The 17,861-nt window shown below is 48.0% G+C and overlaps 1 long non-coding RNA gene across 2 annotated transcripts; it reads right to left on the reverse strand.

The window, feature by feature from the left end:
- LOC128100581 (uncharacterized) lies at positions 1-17,694 on the reverse strand. Of its 2 annotated transcripts, none has more exons than XR_008214836.1 (4): positions 17,598-17,694; positions 9,159-9,266; positions 4,728-4,838; positions 1-3,918 (listed from the first exon to the last, which is right to left on the reverse strand). It is a non-coding gene; the product is annotated as an uncharacterized LOC128100581 (long non-coding RNA). The 2 variants fall into 2 exon arrangements; XR_008214835.1 differs by having other exon boundaries at positions 5,658-9,266.
- Positions 17,695-17,861: the final 167 nt, after the last annotated feature.

Genomic DNA, 17,861 nt, shown 5'->3' on the forward strand with positions numbered 1-17,861 from the left:
TGTGACACCTGAGACGGCTTGGGGCGGCTCTGTGTTGACTAAGCATGCTGTCATGGAGCCTATGGGCCTGCGTCTGAGGACCCACCATAGATACTAACACCACCAGGAGAGGTCCAAGTCTTCCTTGGGAGGTGGCCGGAAAGCAGAAGCCCACATCTGGGCTCACATCTGGGCTCCATCCGCGCCTCATTCTAGAACTCCCCAGCAGAGGGCAGTCTGAGCTCAGGCACCATTTTGCCTAGCCACTGGTTTAGCCAGCAGGGCAGATGGGCACCTAGCCCCCTCACTGCCCACTGAAGCTTGGGCATGGTGCCCACTTGCTGGCAGCAGCAGCAGCACCAGAGAAACAGGATGCACAAGGAGGTTGGGTAAAAAGGTTGTTTTGAGTTCTCCCTAAGCCTGGCAGATGCCCGGCCCTGGCATCCTGCCACGCTCCCCCATCTAGGATCCTGGACTGAAGGCTCATCTCACTCTCAGCCCAGTGCAGGCTGCTCACTGTCTCCATTCCCAGTTCAGAATCTGTTTCTCTGAGGCATAGACTCCCTAGAGGCTCCGCAGTGGGAGGGGCTCCGTTGCTGTAAGTCTACAAGCTGGCATTTCAAAGAACTTCAAAGGGCAGGTGGGGGCCCTAAACTGTGAAGCTGTCTTAGAGTAAGATGGCGGCAGCTATGTTGAAGTGAGTCTTGTGAAGAAATGTCTCAATCCTATTGTTTTTCTAACTCTGAGTGACAAGAAATGTGGCTGGGGGGGGTGGGGGTGGCTGCAGAGATGGCTCAGCGGTTAAGAGCACTGGCTGTTCTTCCAGAGGACCCAGGTTTGACTCCCAGCACCCACATGGCAGCTTACAACCCACAACCCATCTGTAACTCCAGTCCCAGGGGATCTGATGCCCTCTTCTGGCCCTCTGGGACACTAGGCACACACAAGGTACATACATATACATATAGGCAATTAAAAAAAAAAAAACTATGAAATTATTTTTAAAACTTGGGGAGGATTTTGGAGGAGTTGAGGAGAGAAAGAATATGATCAAAATATATTAAACCAACAATTTTTAATTCAAAAAAGAAAGGAAGGAAGGAAGAGAGAAAGAAAGAAAGATGGCCGTGGCTGAGTTGTATCACTGGTTACCAATTATCTCCTCATTTAATAGAAGAGTTAAGGCCCAGAGAGAAGGAGCTACTTGCCCAAGGAGAGGCTCCATTCCCTTTCTCACTAGAACACGATGGCATATTAGTGACCTGATACCTAGGGGGCAAAGGCCGACTATTAAGCAGAAGTAGCTGGGCATGGCTTGGACTTCTAGATCTGTCTGACTGGTGGCCGCTGATTAATCTTAAGATTGCCTCATTTCCTTCCTCGGCCAAAGAACTCCTGTTTGGAGAAAGCAGCCTCTCCTAGGACACAGGGCACTCCTTTTCCTCAGTGAGTCACAGCCTCCGAACCACTGTGGACAGCTTGACCCCAAGGCAAGAATCTTCCCTGCTCCTGCTTTTTTTCCAACAAACACCTCCATCGGCGGCACTCCACTGCTTTGGCCAACTCCCTATAACTTAAACGAGCTTCCCTAGACATGTCACGTACCCCTTGAAATGGGACCATAAGGATCCAGAGGATTGCCCATCTTCAATCCTCAAAGCTCATAGGGAAAACGGGTAGAGGCACTGTCTCAGGGTTACTATGCTGTGATGAAACACCATGACCAAATGCAACTTGGGGAGGAAAGCGTTTGCTTCGCTCACAGTTCCATAGAACAGTTCATCATCATCAAAAGCAGTGAGGGCAGGAACCTGGAGGCAGGAGTTGGATGCAGAGGCCATGGAGGGGTGCTGCTTACTGGCTTGTTCAACATGACTTGCTCATCCTGCTTTCTTATAAAACCCAGGACCACCAGCCTAGGGATGGCACCACCCACAACGGTCTGGGACCTCTCTCATCAATCATTAATTATGAAAAGGCCCTACAGGCTTGCCTACAGCCTGAACTTATGGAGACATTTTCTTAATTGAGGTTCGCTCCTCTCAGATGACTTCAGCTTGTGTCAAGTTGACATGACACTAGCCAGCACAGGCACAGAGTGTGGTTTTCCTGCCACGGGTACAGGTCTCATGGATGCTGCATGTGCTGGCAGAGGTCTTACTGGTGGCTTTTCAGAAGCCAGTGTGTGTTGGCACTGTGTCCACCTCCAGGAGAATGAGCAGGCCAGAGCTTGGTTGTGGATGTTTCCTCAGCCCCAGCCTCCTCCTGAGTAGCTGGGATTGAGCTCCGGCTGCAGGACCGATCACAGGACTACACTTTTAGGTCTCAGGCCTGTAATTGGAAGTGAGCTAGCCCTGGGGGAAAAAATGTCATTTCCTTGTCACTATGACTAACTCCAGTGGGGAGTAACACATAACAAATCCCTTTGTTATGGGCTCTTCCTTGTCCAGCTCCTCCCAGCCAGCAGACACAGGATGTAGTGGAGGTGGTGGTGGTGATGGTGGTGGTGGTGGTAGTGATGGTGGTGGTGGTGGTGGTGGTGGTGAGACAATCCTGAAAAACTAGTCTTGAAAGAAACTACCTCAAGAATACCTCCTAGGGGAAGAAGTGAGAGCCTGTACCTATTTGTTCAAGGAAAAAGGAACAGAAATAGAAGGAAAAAAAAAAAAGCGTAGACTAATGAGATTAGCTACCTGCAGGGCGTGGCCAAGACAGGATGAAAAGGATAAAGTGGATGAAGACTTTTGTTCTGACTTAGGAGCCACTGCAAAATTAAAACTTAAATGAAATAAAATTCAGAAGGAGATGGAGAACTCTAAAATCAAATTTAAAAACAGAAATAAACAAATTAAAAGATAATGTCCTCTTCATCTTATCACTTTAGAGTAAAAGTAATCAAAGTTTACTCTGCATGAAACAATTAATTAAACAATTCATTTAATCTCTGTGATTTCCTTAAGTGATAGCTGCCATGGCTCCTTTGACAAGTGAGTTAAAAGCCTTCTAAAGGTCCCCAACAACTGAATCCAGGTTTCCCGTCAGATTGATGTTAGAGCTCAGAGCTCAGTGCTGAGATCCTATTATATACTCAGCGTTGGGGCAAAAATAGAGGATGAGCTAGGTGTCCCCCAGGTTCCAGGCATCTATGAACTCAGTGACAAACATTTACGATCATGAGGTCCCACATAAGGGGACAAATGATTCCTTTTATTATCCATAAATACTTAAGTGCCATAAGGACTTTATAAATTCTGAGAGCTCTTTGTGGGTTGGCTTCCTGGAAGATAAGGAATTTGAGATCATCCTTATTGGTAGGATTCAAATAGGTACAGGCAAAAAAAAAGATGAGGGAAACCCAAACAGCAGAACTCACTGAGAGCAAGGCGGGAGCTTGGGCAGGGAGTGAGGAGAAGGTATTGCATGCAATACAACTGTATATATATATATATCCCTTATATATATACAATCATGTGACTTTCCAGTGAGTTCCCAGTTTCATAGGAGGAAGAAGCCCACGTAACACTGAAGCACATGTTGGGTTCCTGTCTCCAAATCTTAGCCCTTTGGTAGCTCCATCTTGGTAATGGTATTTTTGCGTAGGGGAGAGAGAATCTGCTCGCTCCTTCAGTTGATTTCACTCTTTCCTTTCCTTTCCTTTCCTTTCTAGTGTCCGTGCTGAGATGCAGGAGTGGGAAGACTCCCTGTTTGGAGAGCAGGAAATCGAAGTTCTCTATCCTGCTGCGGTTTTCTGCAGCCAACCTGTCTGCAACCCCAGGTGTGTCAGGGGAAGCACGGGCAGGAAAGACTTTGTCTTCCTCTCCCCTCCCAGCTGTGCTGGGGCTCAGCCGGGAAACAGAAAATGAGAGGAGAAAGCAAGAATGCTTCGCGTGGTAAGGGCCTGAGCTGGACCTGGCAGCCAGAGGTCAGCATTGGGTCCAGCTAGACGGCAAGGCATAAGAAGAAAATCTAAATACAGACGGTTCCTATCAGACCATGGGCTCATGGTGCCCTGCATCTTAATCCTAATCACTATTGAAGTCTGAAAAAGCCCTGGGGTGGGAACAAAGGTAACATCTGGCCTTCCCGATGCTGCCCTCCATTGTTCCAGGCCCTTCCCTGTGAAACAAATAACACAGGTACCCACATCTCCAAGAAGGTAAAGCCAACACCTGCTCCCTTTGGTCCTTTTCATTCCTGACTGTTCCCAATACCCTTGTCCTTCCCAGGCATCCATGCCAAGGTCTTGGTAGCAGCTCCAGCCATGGGGCCTGGGACTGTAGCTCTGTAGCCATGCTTCATCAGGAACATCCTTTTTTCCTTCGTCCCCCAGCTGATGTCAGAACCAGCCACCAGGGCCCAAAGGTGGTGGTTTCTCCCAATGACACCCCTCAGACAGTGTGGTTTTTACATCCTGTCCTGGTTGGTGTGTTTGTCGTCTCCACCCACTTCCCACCATCCAGAGCTTTCCAGGTGCAGTAGCCAAATTTTGTTTTTCTCTTTCTCCTAGCACAAGACACAGCTCTGATAATATTTGTGTAATAGTTGAGGCATGGATGTTTTCCTTTAAACCAATGTTTTAAAAACCTTTTTAGCCTCCACCCACACTAAGAAATACATTTTATATTATCAACAGTTTGCACAAACAGACAGACAGACACACACACACACACACACACACACACACACACACATACACACACACACACACACACACCCCTGTAACACAGTTTTTAAGAAAGAATACTTACAATGTTGGATGCAGTCTGGTATTTTCTTTATTTCATTTTTTACAAGGCTGCCTGTAGTAGGTTCGGAGATGTAGCTCAGTGGTCCAGCACTTGCCCAGCAAACATGAGACCCTAGCACCAAAACCAAAAAGAGCTTGTCGGGATTTGGAGGTAGGAAGCTCCATCCTAAAGCACAGGGTGCTCTGTCACTGCTAAACTGAGAAGAGCTTTACATCCAAACCTGATCAGATTAGAATTAAGCTGTAAACAAATGAGGGCTCGGCTGGGTTCTGCTTTGCAGACTGTGAATTTGGCCTCATTACAAGGAAGGAGCCCCTGGGGGTGGGGGTGGGTGGTTTACTGACAGTGGCCATGTCTTCCATGGTCTGGATAAGAACTAGGCCCTAGTCTTGCTTTTTGTATTTTTCCCCTTTGGTAATTTTGTTATGCCCAGATGGTGGAGACCCCAAAAGACCACCACGGAGACCGAATCCCATATGTAAAAGCAAAGAGCCTTTATTCAAGCTCCGGGGCTCTGCAACAGCGGAGGTGATTAGACAGTCACAGGCTCTGGAATGGCAGGCGGTGATTAGACACTCACAGGGAGTAGTGGCAGGGAATAAACAGGTTAACCCGCCCCTCCTGTCTACACAGCCTCACGTGAATAAGAGTTAAGAGGAATGCAAGGGTGGGGAAGGATATTCCCATCTCCCATCCCAATATAGCAACATTCCAGCTATAAACTCTTTTAGTAACTGTCAAAAGAACATCATAAAACATGATATATAAATCATGACATTACATTGCAAAATGTTGTCATGACTCTGTTTGTCTACTGATAACAGTAACCACACATCTTTTATAGAGAGAGGGGTAACATGGTGGGCTGTATTCTAGTGGGCATACCACCTCCATGAGGAAAGCTGACGAGAACACTGCAGTCTCACATACCTGGGTCTTTGTTCTCCCAAGCTCATCAAACACTTTCTAGGATAGCATTGTGCTGTCGGTCAAAGGGACAACGTTGGTCTGGAGAGATAACTCAGCAGTTAAGAGAGCTGCCTGCTCCTCCAGAGGACGTGTACTCAGTTCCCAGCACCCACTCGGTGGCTAGCAGTTCTCTGTAGCTCCAGTTCCAGGGAATCGGACACCCTTCTCTGACCTCCTCAAACACAGCACACGTGGTGCACAGACATACATGCAGGCAAAAACGCTCCTATACAGTTTCTAAAAATCTCAAATGGAGGGAGAGGAAAGTAAGTGTATCTTTTTGAGACAGGGTCTTCTGTAACCCTGGGTGGTCTTGAACTCGTAGCCCAGGATGACCTTGAACTTCTGCCCCTCCTGCCCCCACCTCCCAAGTGCTAGGACTGCCGGCCCATACCACTAAGGCCATTTTGGTGCTGAAGATTGAACTTGAGGCTTCGGGCAAGCTAAGTGAGCACTCTCCCAACTGAGCACTCTCCTTAACCTGGCCATTTCATCCTTACACTGAATTCGAGGGGGTAGGTGAGGCCGTTGTTCAGAGTACTTGTCTACCCCACTGGTGTGAAGACATGGGTTCAATAACAGGCAACACACACACACACACACACACACACACACACACACACACACACACACACGAGAACAACTCTGTAAATGAAAACAAAAACAAAAGCTTAATTACTTACCTAGTGCTCTTTTTTTTTTTTTAAGAGAATAGTTATAGCCCACCTGCAATAAATTGGTGTGTTGAGCCTGATGCCAAATGTGGTGGCACCAGGAGGCAGGCCTTTAGGGTGGTGATTAGACCATAGTGGGGAGCCTTCGTGTACAGGATCAGTGCTCTCAGAAGAGACTCCCAAGAGCTCCCACAGTCTTCTGTCATGTTAACAAAGCAAGAGGATGGATTTCTATAGACCAGATGATGGACCTTCACTAGACACAAATCTGTGGGCATCCTGACCTTGAACTTCCCAGCTTCCTGTGAGCAATAGATTCCTGTTGTTTACAGGCCACAGGTTTATGGGATCCTGTTTCAGGAGCCTGTACAGACAAAGACACTAATGTGCTCATCGTTTGCCAAACACAGTAGCGAGGATGGTCCATGTTCCCAAGTGCATATAGTTTTCACTTCAGTGAGGTAGAATGGAATGGATGACCTTGACCCGTGGAACAAAAAGAGACTGGAGCTCTCTGGCCCAGGAGTCTTCCGGCGTAGGAGGAACCAGTCTCTTCTAAGCCTTGGGTTCTCATCTGCAGAATTCAGGAAGCTTCACTGTTGCTCAAGATTGCTATAAGGAAGGAACCAGGGGGTAGGCTGGGAAGCAGGTAAGGTTTCTGAGAAAGTTCACCTTTTTCTAATTGTATGAATAGTGGTACCCAGTGAATAATTACAGGTGAAACCCCCAAGAAGAAAAAATTCTAAGGTTGCCTTTTGCAAAATAACCATGCCCGGCTGCTTCAGTGCACAGAGGGAGTGGCGGTAAAGACAAGCCAGGCTGGGCACAGGAGACATTTCCCCCCTCAGGAAGCAATGGAAAAGGAAGCCGACGGATAGGAGGCCCAGCCACGGAAAGCCCTGGCTAGACAAAGCCATCTGGATTGTGTCCCCTAGGCCATGGTAGAAAATAATGGCTTAGAAGACTGTGCAGGCTGGTTCCGGCAGAGTGTAGAGGCTGGGAAAGGGCTGAAGGTGTCCATGGATGAGTGGCTGGATCGGAGGACAGTGCGGCGAGGGCAGGGGAAACCAGAGTCTAGTCAGGTGCCTGGTTCTCACACCTCCCTCCATCTGCCTTCTCCTCCCGTTCGTTCGCCTTCTCTTCTGCCCGTATCAGTCCCACGTCCCTCTACCACTTAAGTCAATGTGTTGATGGCACTTAGCAAATGCTTAGGATGATCAAGATGTCGCCAGCAGCAGCTCCCTGGCAAACTCTGGCTGGCTGCCTTTGAGTGGGTCATGGGCAGAGGCGGGGCAGGCCTCCTCTTTCTTTAGTGAGAAAGTCAGCCCGGGAGTCTACCTCACCGGAAGCCAGAGCCCTTGGCAGCACCTGACATCAGGTGCCGTGCAGCTGGCTGGGTGAGAAGAGAAGCTGACACCTCTGGGCTGGCTGAGGGCTGCTGCTGCTTCCACTCAACGCAGAGGAAAGCAGGTCACCCTGCACCCTGTCAGATACGGAGGGACTGACCGATGCCTCTGGGGACCGAACTATAGAGAAGTATTTCTGGAATGGCTGCAGGCACACACCTCACTGAGGAAGTGAAACTGGTGATTCATACATAGTCCAGTCTAACTGCAAAAGGGTTGAGACTGGTCACCCCGGGGCCTTCCACCTTCTAATATATACCTTCCTTGGTACCTCACTTACAGATCTTCTTGCCTTGCCCCAGCTTGTGAATTTGCCAATCCCTGCTAAATTGCCTGTGCTCTGACCGAAGGGCACAAAGATGTTCACTTCAGTATTTTGCTGGGATATGGAAAAAGAGAGCAGACCAACCAGACCCAGTGGCAGGGTAAACGCCTGTGTTTTAGAGTTAAACTTGAATAAGAGGATTCCAGGGGGATGGACATAAAGATAAGGGATGAGAGGTCTTCATCATGGATTATATGCCACAGACTAATGATGATTATGATAACACGTGGGATGTCTATAGGATCGGGTCACCTAGCATCCAAATAATCCAGGAGGAGGCCGGAGCAGAAGGAGGCAGTAGTCTGGGTGAAACCACAGGATGTAGACTGCTGGGGTGTGGAGTTTGGAGATTCAGGGAACAGTGGGCTTGAAGCCTCAGAGGACCTAGCTGGGAGAGATGCCGCTCTGGTTATTCCATCAGGGGTGGGTCCTGAGAGGGCTGCTGCTTGGAGTCATTGAGACATTTGGGGGTTACTATGCTACAATTGCTGGAAGAGCTTTATAGCTGTATTGAGAATGGTGGGAGGAGACACGGGGTTAGTGGAAATGTGCCTGGAGGTGGTGATTTCAGCGCAGACAGATTCCGTGAGATTCTACAATGAGACCGAGGAGACAGATGATGAGGGGTGGGAAAGGAGGCTGCTATGGACTTGGATAGGTGGAGAACACACAGACGTCATCGGAGACCATGTTAAAAAGAATTTGCTTGGGCTGGAGAGAGAGCTCAGGGGATACACGCTCACCTTACAAGTGTGAGGACCTGAGTTTAATCCCCAGCACTGGTGTAAAAAGGGGAGTCTGCTAGTGTGCACTTCTGATCCCAGTGCTGGAAGGCAGAGAGATGAGCCTCCCTGGGGCTCAGCGGGCTAACCACACACACACACACACACACACACACACACACACACACACACACACACACACACACAGATGAGCCTCCCTGGGGCTCAGCGGGCTAACCACACACACACACACACACACACACACACACACACACACACACACACGCACAAAAGCCTATCCAGGGAGCCCCATCAGCATTTCAATGATAGGCTACCTAGGAAGCCTTAAGAAAGGCTAGAGTGTTTGGATGTAGAAGGTCACATGGGTCTCAGCAGGTGGAGAGGCCAGAAGGCAGTGGGTTGAGACCACTACCTCAGGGCACCTGAGGTAGAAAGGAGTTGCAGTCAGAGCACAGGCAACTTAGAGGTGTTTAGAGGTGAAACAGAGGGCAGTGAGAGAAGTCCTGGATCATGTACCTGCTGGGGACAAAGAGGACAATAAGGATGAGAGGAGTTAAGTGACTCCCCCTCCCCCCAACACACACCCACACACACACCCTGGGGTAGGTGGAAATGCTAATCTTGGATTTCACAACAACCTGCAGTTCCCTCATTCCTCAGCCTTGTGTCAAATCTGCTAGCTTCTGCTGGTGGAAAGTCCCTAAGGCCCTGGCCTTCACTCCTGGAGGCAGAGGGAGATGTGAGGCAGCTGGATGGACCAAGAGCCGTGAGGGTGTTCTTAGCTCAAGGTTGGGATCTTGAGCACCAGACAGGACTCCTCTCTCCTTTTGCACCTATTCCTCCCCTGCCCCCCATCCCAGGACCCAATTAGAGCCGCCGGCCAAATGTGCAGAGGGTTGTAAACATCAGTGAAGTGCTCTGAGTGGCCCCTGGGTTAGATACGCAAGAGCGATAGGAAGTGAAAGTGGTAACCCCCGGGAGGTGAGGGCAAGGACTGGCTTAATCATGAGCTATTTATTAGCAGCCAGAGCCTTGAGCCAGCCTTTCGGAGTTGCTAACTACAGACTTGGAGTCGTTGGCAGCAAAACTGTGTCTCTTCAGAGTTTGGTTACCCACTATGACCCCATAACAACCGCCATGCCAACGGCCAGCTCTGTGGGAGTGGGGATGTCAACAAGCAAAGGAGGTGAAGGCGAGGATGACCTCACTGGATAAGCAAGCATACACCCCACATGGCTGGGGGAAGGAGGGACTCATCTGCTGGGCTGTGGGAGGCTGTCGCGGAGCAGACAGGCTGGGAAGAGGTGGAGGGAGGAAGAAAGCAGAGCTTGTGGAAAATGGGGAGAGAGTCTTGTTCAGAAGTGACAGGCTGGAGTTCGTTCAGGAAGGCAGAGGAAAAGCTGCTTGGCTGAGGATAAGAATCAAAAGAGTTCAATAGAACTGTAGAGAGTTCTCTGTTAAATAGAGAGTTAAAGAGAGAAAGGGAGATGTGGGTGGCCACATGCGATTCTGAAAGAGACTTGAAAACACCCCTCAGCCTTGACCGGGATGTTTCCTTGTGTGTGTTGGGTTGGTGTCTAAGTTGGTACATTGTCATATAAATAATGAAAACATTCATGTAGCCTACAACCCAGGAGGCAGAGGAAGGAGGGTCACAAGTTCAAGGCCACCCTGGTCTACTAACAAGACTATGTTTCAAAAACAAACAGATGGAGCCAGGGGATGTAACTTAATTAGTAGAGGGCTTCCTAGCATCCATGAAGCTCAGTTTCATTCCCAGCCCCTCATAAAGCGGGTAGGGTGACATACACTGTAAGATTACTATTGAGGAGAGGGAGGCAAAAGACTGTAGAGTTCAGGATCATCCTTGGCTAGAGAGTGAGTCTGAAGCCAGCCTGAGATACAGGGGACTTCATCTCAAAGACAAGCAAACTAAAATCCAACCGGTATGCAAATGAGTGCTTTCCAGACGCCAGATACAGTGACACAGAGAGGTGAAGCCATTTGCCCAAAGTCACGGGGTGTGTGTGGGGGGGGAACATAAGAGGCAGAGCCTCTCACTGCAGATGGTCTGACCTCAACACCTATGTGCGAGTACCATAGTAGAAACTCAGGAAAATAGGACTTAATATAGAAAAAGTGGTGGCTTTCAGCCTCTGACTAAAAAAGAATAGGTAAACACATTGTTTCTAATCTTGCCAGTTAACAAGAATCATTATTTTTGTAATTGTTTCCCAAACTGCTACATGCATCCGAATCACACCGGGAACTTGTTGGGTGTTATGGGAGCGAGGGCTGCTACACAGTGGCTGAGTACACTCTCAACATGCACAACGCCCCAGGATTGCTCTCTCCCCACAAATGCAGTCTAGTTCTAGACATCTGGGGTGGGGACTTGGCAAGTTCCCTTGCTGGAGATCCACGACCATACTTTGAGGAGCCAGGCAGAGGACAAGCCCTTTCGCCTCCATCACTGGAAATAGATTTCTCCAATGAAAATGAGGAAGTAAAGTTTTGCTCATGATCTGAGTTTCCCCCAACAGCTGAAATCTATTCCCATTCTCTCCCTTCTTTTCCTCTCTTTCTTTTGCCCTTTCCCTCTGTGAAGGACCTCCTGCTCCTCACTCTCCTGCTTTCACTTCCTGAGTACTGGAATTACACCATTATCCCCAGCCTGGAGCACCTCTTGGGCCCCCAAACACTTAACATTAGAGACTAGTAAAGCTATGATAAAATTCCCCTCACCCAGCCCCAAGACTGGTATTATTTTCCTACCCATTGAGGCCTGTGGGGGCTGTTATTAGAGAGCCCTCTTTTGGTGAAGGAATCAAAGGAATCAATGATCCAGATTTGACTTGGAGGGGATGCTCGGAGGGGTTCCTTGCAGTGGTGGGGTGGCCTGGGGGGCAAGTAGCCTGGTATAATCTTTCATGTTCTGGAAATGTTTGCTGAGTGAATGATCGATCAGGGTCTACTAGTAGACAGAGAGTGTGGGCCAGGCCTAGAAGCAGCAGGTCGAGCAGGGGGCAGGGTGTGAAGAAGTGTAGAATGTTGACTTTACCAGTTCTGCTGTTGTTTAAAGGCGAGGAAGGAGTTTGTGGTTTGTGAGGACACAGGTCGGTCAACCTTGGGACTGTGCTGTGAGATCCACAGCAGGCTATCTGGTGAATGATTGAAGAGCTAGGGAAGCCATGCTGAGCCCAAAGCTGCCTCTCTCCCCCTGGAGATGACTGTGTGCATGATTCATGTCTTGCCACCCCCTCACTTTCTCAGGCTAAACCCACATGTCCTGGGTGTGGGGACAATGAGAGGGATCTCCATTACACGGGTGGGTTCCAGCAGTCCTTTCACCTTGGTTGAAGAGCTGAGAAAACAGCACTGGAGAAAAGGGGGAGTCTCAGGATGGGTCTCCTCGGAGACTTCTGACGTAAGTCCTTCTGAAGAAGCATCTGAGAATGCTGTGTGGTCCTGAGGCTGGCTCAGAGGACAGCCAGGACATCTGGACCATTTCAGGATGTTAGAGAGCGGTGCTCCTTTCCCCACTGTCTGGGTCCTCTGCCACATCACACCCATATGTGTGAATACAAGCCAGAGGGAAGCAACCACATGATGAGCAGTCAGGAAGGAGGCACCGAAAGTCCGGAGTGGGTAGGCCACCTCCGGTCTTGACAGTAAAACGGACCACTAGTGTGGACAGTCATGGATACTGGTTGCCTGGTCTGTGAGATAGGGAGAAGGAAGATGTGAAATTGTCTGGAGACAGAGAGGTCAGCAGTATCCAAAGCAGATGGGGAAGTGATGGGGATTGGACTCCTTTTTATTTTATTTTATTTTTTTACTTTTCCTGATGCTATTTGGTTTTAGAGACAGGGTCTTGCTGTAGCCCAGGCTGGTCTAGAACTCATGATTTTCCTGTTTCTGCATCCCAAGTGATGATTGCTGGTTCTTCCCCCCTCCTGCCCCACTGTGTGTGTGTGTGTGTGTGTGTGTGTGTGTGTGTGTGTGTGTGTGTGTACGTGTGTACATCAGCTGTCTTCCTCTATTACTCTCCACCTTACTGCCTTGAGAAGGGTCTCTCATTTAATTGGAAGCTTACTGTTTAGGCTGGTTTGGCTGGCCAGGGAGTTCTAGGGATCCGTCTCTTTGTTCCCTGTTCTCCCAGTGCTAGAGTTATAGATAAATGTGGCCATGCCTGGCTTTTTCATGGGTTTTGGGGATTCAAACTCAGGTCCTTATGTGTACACTGCAAGTTCTCTTATCCACTGAGCCATCACCCCAGCCCCATAGGAGGGTTTTGCCTTGCAAGACAGGTTCTCTTTTCCTGGAAGACTTTTTTAAGAGAACAGGGTTTTCAGCAACTCCAAGGTCAAGGCACACCTTCATTCTAGAGCGAGCATGTGTGCTAGATTCCTGTCTTCTTACTCTAGGGAAACTGGGGCCAATCTTGGAGACAGGTCTAGGAGTGTCCCTTTCTATTCCAATAGGGCTTGAGAAGGCTTTAAATACAGGTTGTAAATGCAAGAGTGAAATGCAAGAGAGGAAAAAAATGTGTCCAGTGCAAGTAAGAGTTAACACCCCAAACTGCCTGACTTGCCTTTGGGCTTCCCAGCATTCCACAGAGGTGGGGAATGTGCTTGGAGTTTGCTAGGGCTTTCACCGGATTGAACTGGCTTCATGCTCTGTGCCTCAGTTCTTTTGTAAAATAACATGAAAATACAGTGTTTTACATGGGAATGTGCCTGGCACAGAGGAAGCATATGGTCACACTGCAGATTTTATAATTCTCTCCTTTACCTGGGGACAGGGATGTGACTGTGGAGGAGGAGGGTCTCCCTTAAGGGGTACCTTCTCTTCCAGGGATGTTCTCTTCCTCTGTTCCCTTCAAGTCCTATGGGTGGTCTCTGCAACTGCCTTGTTCCTGGTCTGGCTGCACGGGGAATGTTCCCATGTCTGCTTGAGTTTCCTCTCTACAACAGACTTTTTCCAGGATGTACATTCATGAATACTGAATGGTGACTGCAGATGAATTTCCTGGACTGTAAGTCTCTCTGAGCTCACAATGTCCACATGTGGTATTGTCTCCTCCTTTCGTCTGGGATTCTGGGATTCTGAAGGCCAGGGGAGGCTTGTCCCACAGAGCTTTGTTTTGTGTTCTGCAGTACCAGGCAGGCTGTTTTTTTTTTTTTTTTTTTTTTTTTTTTCTGATCTCTGAGAGGTCTGAGACTCATGGCTTAGCGGCAGTGACTGACTGACTTATTAAGGATCCTGTGGGCAAGGATACTGAGATTGGCTTTAGCAGTAGAGTGTTTGCCTAGTACGCAAGTCCTGGGTTCCATTCCCCGCACTGCAAATTGTAGATGGATTTTTCTTTGGGCCGCCAGCTCACAAAAAACAACACGGAGATTTATTAATTATGAAAGCTTGGCCTATAGCTTAGGCTTGTATAACTAGCTCTTATAACTTAAATTAAACCATTTATATTAATCTATGTTTTACTTTGTGGTTTTGTTTTTTTTTTTAACCTTTCTTCCATCTTGCATCTCCTGTGTCCTTTGGTGTCTCTCCTGCACCTAGATACCTAGATTCATCTCCCCTTTTCCTCTCTCTCTTTCTCTCTCCTCTCTCTCTCCCCCCTCTCTTCCCAGAAGTCCCACCTAACCTCTTCTTGCCTAGCCATTGACCATTCAGCTCTTTATTAAACCAATCAGAAGGCACCTTGGCAAAGACATCTTTACAATGTACGAAAAGATTATGCCACAACAGCAAGTAAGTAAATGCATACATAAATAAAACAAAAGTATTATTAGGGGCTGGAGAGATAGTTCAGTGGTTAAGAGTTCATACCATGCTTGTAAATGACCTGAATCTGATTCCTAGCACCTACACTGGGCAGCTCACAACTGCCTGTAACTTCAGGTCTAGGGGTATTTTGTGCCTCTAGGCTCCTGCATTCAGATGCACATACCCACCCACGTATACATATTTCAAAATAAAATAAATATTAAAAAACAACCAACTTCTGAGGCATTGGAGTTCAGGCCTGGATGCTCCCATACCATGTATCACATTGCTGCCCTACTCCTTTGGCAGCAGCTGACGTGCTCGGCCTCTCTTCTGCAGCAAGAAGTTTGGAAGAACTTGGCCCTGAGGGCTGGAGAAAAGAAGGTGGTGGGGGACTCTGACCACAGCTAGTTGTTGACTAAAGAGAAAGGGTGTTTTGGTATGCTAGCTGCCCTTTAGAGTAGCCTTACACAGTTGGATCATCTCCTCCTCCCTGTGAAGTAGGAACCCTTCATTCTCTTTAAAGCTGAGGTAACCAGGTAGAGGATGTATTTGCCCTGGGTCATGAGACTAGTGGACTGCAGAGCAAGCAGTCTGGCTTCAGACTGTGTTGAACTACTTACTACTAATAGGCTTCCTAAGACCCAAGAGCAGGTGTGTACCATGGCCTCCCTTCTAACTACTTTCCTCAGCATTCAGAGGATGCTGGAACCAATGCTATCTGTGTAGTGGCTAGGGTTCCTCATCTGCTCTTCTAGTTTCACTCTCTTATGCTTTAAGAAAACACTCTGACAGGAAGCAACTTAGGGAAACAAGGGTTTCTTTTAGCTTATAATGCCAGGTTACAACCATCACTGCGGGGAATGTCAAGGAGATGGGAGCTTGGGACAACCAGTCACATTACCGCCACGTGAATGTGTGCGTGCTTAGTGCTAGGCTCGCTTTCTCCACTTAACATCTCCTTTTATTTGATGTGTATGAGGGTTTGCCTGAATGTTATGGCTGTGTACCACATGCATGCCTAGGGCATGCAGAGGTCACAAGAGGGTGTCAGATCCCCCGGAACTGGAGTTAGGGACAATTGTGGGCCCCTGTGTGGATGGTGGGAATCAAGCTGGGACCCTCTGGGAAAACAAGTGCTCTTAATGTCTGAGCCATCTCTCCAGCCCCTTCTCCACTCCTGTATAGTCCAGGGACCCAAAACAGATATTCTGGCTAATTTTATGTCAACTTGACCCAGGCTAGAGTTATCTGAGAAGAGGGAACCCCAGTTTAGAAAATGCCTCCATAAGATTAGGCTGTAGACAAGTCTGTAGGACATTCCCTCAATTGGTGATTGATGGGGGAGGTCCCAGCCCATTGTGGGTGGTGCCATGAAAGCAGGCTGAGCAAGCCATGAGGAGCAAGCCAGAAAGCAGCACCCCTCCATGGCCTCTGCATCAGCTCCAGCCTCCAAGTTCCTGTCCTGTTTGAGTTCCTGCCCTGACTTCCTTCAGTGATGTGAAAGTGTAAGCCAAATAAATCCCTTCCCCCAACTTCCTTTTTGGTATGGTGTGGCTTTGGTTTTCCACATCAGTTAAGACAGTTCTCTATGGACATGCCCACAGGCCAACCTGATCTAGACAACCCTTCACCAAGACTCTCTTCCCAGGTTTTTCTAGGTCGTATCAAACTGAATATTAAAACTAATAGCCAGGTGTGATGGTGCATGCCTTTGATCCCAGCACTCAGGAGGTAGAGGCAGGGGAATCTCTGTGAGTTCAAGGCCAGACTGGTTTACATAGTGAGTTCCAGGAGAGCCAGAGCAACACAATGAGACCTTGTCTCAAAAAACAATAACAAAAAAAACACAAAAAACCAAACCAAAACAAAAACCTCAAACTAAGACAAAAAAGAAAACCCACAACACCCCCCCCTCCAAAAAACCCAACCATTTCATGATTCCCCCCCTTTTTTTCCTATTTCAAAACACTAACTTCTCTCCAGAGACAGAGAAACTTGTCTCTGCTTGAAAATACAGTGCTACCAACCCACATAAGGCCACATGTCAGAATACTGCATCCTCTATTGGAACCACAGTCACTCCTCCACAGCTTACAACTCTGCCTCAGGATTCTGCTCTTGTCCCCTAGTGCACCTTATTCACCATGGCTGCCTCGCCTTGGTTGTCTCAATTTCAAGAGGCAAAAGCAGACTGAAGCAAAACGCATCAAAAACAGTGGGGAAAGTCATGAGCAATTTCCTCACAAATAATTACTTTAAAAATTGTTTTAACTGGCAGAACACTAACAGCCTTTAACAAACCAGTCCTTTATTCAATGTTTTATAACCTTGGAATGAAGTAAGGGCAGAGAGTGTTGCATTTGAAGATGCCAGAATTACACTCTGGGGTCAGTGTCCTGGAACACGAACTTTGTTTTCCAGCCATGACCTTGGGGTCAATAGACCTGTATAAACTATACGATTCCGACTCTAGCAGATAGGTCAGAGGACACTCAGATGACGTTTTAATTTACAACACCTTTGTTTCTGCTATTCAGCGCCCTACCTTTGGAGATGGTAAAACTGCAGGGAGTTTTAGGGCATTCTAAACCAGGTATTTCTGGCTGGATTACTTAACTATCACTATAACTCTCATAACTTAAATCTCTCAGGCAATAAAATGAAAAGCCAAATGCACATAACTAACCTCATGGCAAAACTACACCTTATACCACGTAGGGGAACAGGAAGTAATCTTTATTTCAAAAGGATGGGAAAACTTCCAGGATGCGAAAAGGACATCCTCTCCTACATTTTAAAACAGGCACATTTTCCACCATTTCCTACCTTTTCCTACACTCTACAACAAGCACACTCAGGAAAAAGTAACGAGGAAATGAACATTTCCCGAAGATCTATTGAGTTCCAGTCACATGCTTATATCTTAGCTCATATGATTCTTACTGGGTAAGAACTTGTAACCAGAATACCTGAATTAGTACTGCCTGTCGCCACAAGCCCCGATGAGCAGACAGGAAATGCATCTTTGCTGTGCACAATTTGCTTTACACAATCCTAACCCGTCCACGGGTCTCCTCTCATACTGCTAGTATTTCACGTTCTGGAGCACTTGGTCTGAGAGACCCAGGGCTTGTTCAAGGTGACACACTGCAGCAATCAGAGAGTCAGAATTCGAATCCGACGCAACATCCTCCCCGCCCGCTGCGCCACAGCCGGGGCTCTGACACCGCAGG

Source organism: Peromyscus californicus, unplaced genomic scaffold, assembly GCF_007827085.1.
Source record: "Peromyscus californicus insignis strain IS unplaced genomic scaffold, ASM782708v3 Scaffold_7__1_contigs__length_154581171, whole genome shotgun sequence".
Taxonomy (NCBI): domain Eukaryota; kingdom Metazoa; phylum Chordata; class Mammalia; order Rodentia; family Cricetidae; genus Peromyscus; species Peromyscus californicus.